Source organism: Gallinula chloropus (assembly GCF_964237585.1).
Source record: "Gallinula chloropus genome assembly, chromosome: 2".
In the NCBI taxonomy this organism is placed as follows: domain Eukaryota; kingdom Metazoa; phylum Chordata; class Aves; order Gruiformes; family Rallidae; genus Gallinula; species Gallinula chloropus.
This window is the reverse complement of record NC_140086.1, coordinates 147574320-147581773: the sequence shown is the minus strand read 5'-3', so window position 1 is coordinate 147581773 and position 7454 is coordinate 147574320.

The following is a 7454-nucleotide window of genomic DNA, read 5'->3' as shown; positions in this document are numbered from 1 at the left end:
ACAGAGCCTGCACACTAAGTGGCCATTTCAGCACATCTCCAAAGCTGCAGGTCAGTTCAGGCTGTAAGGAGATGGGAGTTCTGGAGCTCAGTTTTGATGAAAAGGTCATTGAACCATTTAATCTAGTTTGAAATTGATGTTTAAGCTGCTGTTACTTAAAGCCTTATGTACCTCTGAATTATTTTGGGAGCAATAATGGACACAATGTAAGAAGTCACTATATCACTGTTCAACAGAAGTCAGAGCACGTCAGAGAGCAAAATGAAAAGTGCACCAATGCTGCCTCTACAGTACTACTGTATCCATCTCTCCTGTGGTCAAACGGTAATCGAGGGATTGCAGTGATGAAGGAGTCATTCCTAAAATGTCCTGGGTGACTTCTCACTGCTTTACAAAAATTGTGGTGATAATAACATGGGAAGAGATCTAAAAATGTTGTGTTTTCTGAGTGGGATTCCAGAAGATGCTGCAATATCTTATGTATTTGTTCTGTTTTAAAACAGTAAAGGCAGTTTTGATGAGCTAATAGTTTTGAACGTAATTTCTTGTTGTATGATGCTTTGCCCTGCAGTTGAACTGTAAGACTGGAGCCAAGAAAAATCAAAGGACAAAAGGAAAATGCTCACAGAACTGTACAGGTGCCTTGTAAGGCAGAAGAATCCCTGTGGATTTTCAAAACTAACTTCCCACTATCTGTTGGTATAAATACATATTTGTGGTTGCTGCTCTGCTTTCATATATTATTTTTGTGCTGAACTACTATAAAAATACTACTTGGTCTTACTCTTGGGTATGGCACACCCATCTTTTCATGCCTACAATATCTTCATATTTATTTTCACTGGGTAGGTGGAGGGGAATGTATGGCACATTTGGAAAGGAATAGCTGATTTTAAAGTCAGTGTTTCATATCAAACTAAGACTATATTTAGCTTAGTTGGGTGTGTTTGCGTTTAGAAGTGTGTGTGTGTCCCCCCGCCCCAATCTTAATCCTTTAACTTTCAAAATCAAATACCTCGGTGTTTTCTCTGAAAAAGAAATGTGAGAACAATCCCTCCTTCACATGGTTATAATATATCAAAGGGCACCATAAAGCAAGCATTTTAAAAGTTGGGGGGTGGCAGGATTTAGGAAGAAAAGAAAAAAAAAACCAAAACCACATTAAAAATGTTTGATCATGTTCATAACTTAGAATGGACATTAAATCACCTTTGCTGCCGTATCACCCATTCCTTGGTAGCGTTTAAAATGAACTGAAACGGCTGTGGCTCTGACCCAGAGTCCCTCCTCTTCAGGAACAGCCCCAATGCTGGCAGTGTTGTCCTGCAGAAATATTTTGAGAAACTATTTGTTGAGAATGATGGTGCATCAGTGATACAGGTGAGTTGCTTGGTAGTGGCCATCAGGCAAGAAGAGTCACTCCCTTTCATTCGTGTAACACTGGCAGGGTGGGGGGGAGTTGTAATGACCATGGGAGGGAGGAGGTTTGGGACACCAGAGTGGGTTGCATTTCTTTTCAAATGGAAATTGTCATGTACAGTCTTTTCATCACATTTTTGTGCTTCTTTCCCTAGTCCAGGCCAAATGGGTAAAGGGGTCTCAGCTTTCAGCATTTTAAAGCCCGAAAACACTTTTTAAAGCGTGGTTCTCAGCGAGTTCTCAGTGTCCTCGTAAATGTTTAAAATTAGAATCCTTTTTTTCTCTGAGCCTGAAAGCATTCTTATGTTTCAGGCCGTTAGGAATATGGTAGATTATGAAAGGTTGGGGTTTTTTGAAAATTGCTTTGCATTAAATACAGATGTGTCCTTTGTTTAAAATGTGTTTGTTTTGCATTTGTGTTCATTTTGCTAGCATTTGGAGATACGAAGTGAGCCTTATTTGCAGCAACATTACATGGTGTGTGTTTGCTGTCAGCAGAAGGGTTATTATGCTGTTTACCTTGAAGCCGGACAAGTTAACATCTGGTTTTGCACATAAATTATGTTTTTAAATTGTTAAAATGAATGTTACTGGTTTTGTAGCTGTAGTTTTGTTCTCCTCTGATTTTTCATTAAATCTCTGTTTCAGCTTTGCTGTTCAACTATAAAGCTGTTCCTCACATGGAAAGTTGTTCCTTCATCATCACACCATAAATAATCAAAGCTGGAGGAGTTCCATCTCTCTCTGGCTTGCAGAATATTGCCATTCTCCAGCTGCAGACCTGTAGTTTCCTATGGCTAACTTGACATAGTTGCTGGCAGTAAATTTTTTACTTCATTTATTTATTAGAATTCAGATCTCTGCTGTTTAGCTCCATCGGAGTTTCTGTCATACCTCATTAGATATTTATTTTATCTACTATTCACTGAGCTTTTTAGAGAAAGTGTCATAAGAAGGATGAACAGGTATTTAGCAGAGCAGTTTTCAACCCTAACTGTGCAGATGATGCTGACGTTTGAGAATCGCCAGCTTATCTCGGCTCAGCCGTGTAGTGTATTATATTTCTACAACACATCCACCTACATGCGCATCTATTTTGGAAAGAAATGTATACTTCAAATTCAGCTGTCAGTTACTATTATCAAACCTGTACAATGTAGGTTTGTGATCATTATGCATAAAGATTAAAATGCTATTAACCATAGTAGGTTTACTTGTCAAATTCCCTTAGAGCCCTGGAAAATTAAAATCTCTGTGTGCTGAGTATGACACAGAAAAAAAATCTGGTTTCATGAAGAAAATTCTGATGGCTTAAAGGTTGTCCTCATTTCAGTGTGTGCTTTTACAGCTGATCTGTCACATTGTAGGATTTTCTCCACTTTTTATTAAATTGACGTCATTTTTCCTGGTTTGGAATACAGAAGAAGACCTGAGCCTGCAAGCAGGTTTCAGGGAAAGATGTGTTTACTTCTTTTCTCTGCACAGGCAGAGACACGCTTGGAGGCAAAACAGCCTTGGTGCCCTTATGTACACATGTGCAATGTGGGGCAACGTGTAGTGTTTGGACTCTGATGTAGGACTTTGTGTGGCTGACCGTCGTGCAGCTCCAACATAGAAACTGCAAATTGCAGGGTAAAAATAACTTGGTTTTCAGACTTGAGGAAACTTCTAATACGTTATTGACAAACCCTCAAGAAATCCTAAAAAATGACAATAGCATACTTCTCTGTGTGTGCTTTGTGTGACAATTGCATTGATGTACTGGTGGTGTTCTAAAATATGATAGGTCTGGTGCTGCTGAGTACAAAGGAAGCTTTCTCCCTTTCATTTCTCCATATTTTATTGACTCTTCTGTGCAAGCTTTAGGAATGATGGGATGAATGGCAATAGCTGCTGCTGGCAGATCCAGAAATGTTACTGTGAGGTTGTTTGCAGAAACTTTCAATGTAATCTAGAATAGCAGATTAAAATCGGTGAAAAGAAAATTATATTGGAAAGAGATAATGTAAGCAAACTGTCCTTCATGTGTGGATTTCTCTGCACAATTACACGGCTGTAGATGAAAATTATAGATGATGGGTCTTGTGCTGGTTGGTACGAACAGTTTGTTCTTATCCAGAATCATTTAGATTGGCGAGGGGAAGTGATAACTAAAAAGGGCCCATACTGTCTCTTTGACTGGAGTTTTGTGAAATATTTCCACTGTTTTGCCAGTCCAGACCATGGCCCTGGGTATGTAGATACTCAAACACTGTCTAGGGGACTTCTAGCATAGTTCAGTGGAGGAAAAAGAGTATGTGAAGGAACTAGTGATGATGAATGTTGGCACAACGTATTGAATATAAGGTCAAGCTTCAGCATGACTAGCCTTCAGGGTTCTGCATAGATGGAAGTGTCCTGCATCCCTGGTTTGAGCTCATCCCCTCCAGCCCCTGCAACTCATGGTTCCAGAGTCTATTCTACACTTGATGTACCCACTTGAGGTACGTCAGCATCCTGGCCTTCTTGGGCACGAGCTCTTCCAAGTGGCATAGCTGACTGTGTGAAGTTCTCTTCTTTTCATGACTCGGTTGCACACCTGTAGTTAGGTGAGCCACATGCTGGCTGCTGAGACCAGCTGCCACCAGACCTGACGTGTGCTTGTTCACGCTTTCTGAGGAAAGCTGCTTTTAGCTTTAGTCCATGAAAGTGAGATCAACCGCTGCATCAGGACTTTGCAGAACAGGAAAATGGCTCGCTCAACTTCTTGTAGATACTATGCTGGTAAGTAGTACAAAAGGAAGTGAGCGGGTGCTACAAGAAAAATAACCTGCTAAATACAATTTGGGATCTTTGTGTGCTGTTGGAAAAAACTATGATGTCCCATCACCAAGTTAGAATCATAGACTAGAATCAGGGAAGTTCTCTAGAAGCATCTCATGCAGCTCTGATGGTGTAAAGCTGAATTCAGAGGCACTGTGACTGAGATTTTACTTTTTCCCCATTTTCCTTTTGCTTTTGCCTTTTCTTTTTCCCTGGCCACCCAGTGAGCTGATCTGGCCGATCCCAATTAATAAATGTCTGATTCAACACAGTCGGGTTTGAGTCTGGCCCCTCTGCCACTAGCCAGAAGCCTGGGGTTGAGCAGTTGTGGACACCGTTTTGCAGAACGTTTGACAAAAAACCTTGGTTGTGGGGGAGCCCAGGGGTCGGCCAGGCCAGCCTCCCGCCCGAGGAGGGGCTTGGCACCAGCCATACTTGGCTTTTTGGAAACCATTCCTGCCGCTGGTCCATCTCCAGCAGTGGAGTTGCGAGCATGAACACGGCCTCAGCGCGGCGGCTGATACTTTAAGCACTCTCATAAGCAATTTTCTGACATTTGTAAAGGAAGCACAAAACTTGGGGCAAGAACCACACCCCCTCCCCACCACCACCACCCCCCCACCACCCCCAAACCAACTAAAGTTACCATTCAGCTGGAAGAACTGCTCTTTGCACAAAAATCCTGTCGTCCCTGCTGTTGTAGAGTGTGGTCAAGCCTCTTGTCTACCCCAGCAAAGCAGCTTGTGCTCCTGTGGCTGATCTGCTTGTTCCAGGACACCAGGCTCTCTGCCTCTCGTACGCAATGAATATACTACTTTTTTCCTACAGTTGATTTAGGACAAAAATTAAGCATTTTATTTCCTGTATGCTAAGTAATTCTGTGCAGCTTCAGGTTTAATCTGACTTTTGAACATAGACCTGATGAAGATCGATATGCCTTCCTATAGCTTGAAGCAATAAATGACCCAGTGAGGGGGGAAAGCAATAAATATCCCAGTGACCAGACCTTTGAAGCAATGGAACTGATTTCCACTGGAAGTTTTAATTTCTTCGTGTTTTTAGTTAAAAGCTTATATTAATTTTAACTGAAGTAAATACATTGCCATACTTTGCTGTTCAAATAAATCCTCTTTCAGCTCCAAGTCCTTGGAGTTTGAATCCTGTCCAGCCATTTTCTGCTATCTGCCAATTCCTTGCTAAGTGCAAATCTGACACTCTTGCCAATAAATCCACCTTCATGCCATTTAAAGTCCTCTCCCGTCCTTTCTCTGGAGCTAATCAAAGTTTGCAAGACACGTTTTAAAGGGGACCAGCTCTAGAATTTGGGCCATTTAAATCTTTAGACTTAATTAAAAGCAATTGCAGCGAACTGTAAAACAGAGACGTGGTAGAGAGTGTTTGAAAACTCACTTATTTTCATTCTCTCTTGTGATGAATTAGAGAGGAAGTTTTCCGGGGAAGAATTCGGGTTTTTTCATGCTGTTTTATGTGCTGTTCTCCTAATCCACTTTTTAGAGCCCAGCCGTGCTTCCCAAGCCGGTGGCATCCTGTTAAACTCAAAGCACCGTTTTATTTTTACCTTGTGAGTCAGCTGGGATAGCGGCACGCCAGGAGACGACCGCGATGTCGGCACAGGTTAAGAGACTCGTGTCGTGCAAGAGCAGCATTGCCAGTGTCTTTATTCACGTATGCACACGTGATCACGCACCACAGTCCGAAAGGATTTAGTCTGTGGGACATTTTTAACTCGTGTGCTGGTGTCACACTGTATAGCAGTCATTTCTCTGTTATTAAATTCAGTAACAGTGTCGTTACTGTATTGTGAATATATCTGTGGCTCCTGTGAATCCTGAAATACACAGAGGCCACCCGAGTTCTTCCAGGAAATTGGATTAATTGTTGAATTGTTGGAATTTCTTTTAAAATGTGTGCTACTCTTGCCGGTTAACAGCACATGTAGGGTTTAAACGGTATTTCTGAGAGTGATTTATTGGTCCAGCAGAAACGTCTGGTGCTAAACCTTTCCGCTGGGATTTGCTTACATTAGGAAGCGATGCAGGTGGCAGTCTATTTCAACGCAGAATGGATTTTCCCCCTTTCTTTCTGATAAATGAAGTGCTTATGTAAGGTGAGAGATCGAAAAAAATTAGATGCCTGAAGCCCTTAGAGGATGCATCTGAAAGCTTTGTGCTTGGGGCAGAGGAACGTGGGGTAAATCTGGTGGTGTTTCCCTCCCTCAGCCCCAGCCAGCCGTCCTGGGGACACGGCTCAACAAAAGCTCCTCATGGCAGCCAAGAGCTCACGTCTCGTAACATGCAGCATCGCGTGCAGCACACGGGGCATTTTGACACCAAGCTCATTTGGTCTGCCACTTGATAGTAAGTGGTTCCTCTATCTTCGTGGCAGGCATCCTTTGCTCCCGGAGCCTTTGTCTCCTGTCTTCATGTGGTGCATAATAGGATCTTGGGTTTGAATCCGGGCTCAAGAAATTACCTGTTCTGAAGCTTCATTGTATGCCAGACCACTCCCTTTGGCTATTGCTCACACTTTGTCCCAAATTATTAATTCGATGCCATTTAATGACAAACATTTCATAGTTTTTACTATCAAATATTATATGTAAATCTCCTAGCAGTGTCATATTCTTAAATTATCATAGTGCTTTTGAATTAGCCCTTTTAAAAAGGATCCAGCTTCACTAATAGGGTTTCCTGCAAGGCACATCTCTAGAGAAAACTGAGATCTGACTTTTATAGTCAGAACCAATTAGTCTCATCCCTTTTTTCCTCCCCTTCCTCTGCAATGTTCAGATGAATCGCTTTTTTCAGGCACAGTTCAAGCAGACTGTCAGGTCTCCGGGGCTCTCTGCCTCCTGGGCTCCACATTCCCACTGTCAGCTGTGAAAAATAATTCCCTTTTTGCAGTTGTGTCCAAGGAAAGATGATAAATCCACAAGTTAGATTTAAGAGGGGGGAAGTGCATTATTGTTTACTCAGCATTGAATAAGGTTTTGTTCTAGGAGATAGGGCTGCTGTGAGGCATGGGGAAGCATTCTCAGGTTTAAAGCTTTCTAGCTCATTAAGTTGTTTGGATTCATTCTCACTTAAAAGAAAATTTAGGGCATTGTTCTTAGTTGAAATCTTTTTGGACTACCTAAAATATGATTTTGAAAACCACCAGGCTGACAAAAATTAAAAAGGAAAAGAGTGAACTGTAAACACAGTGTGATGAAT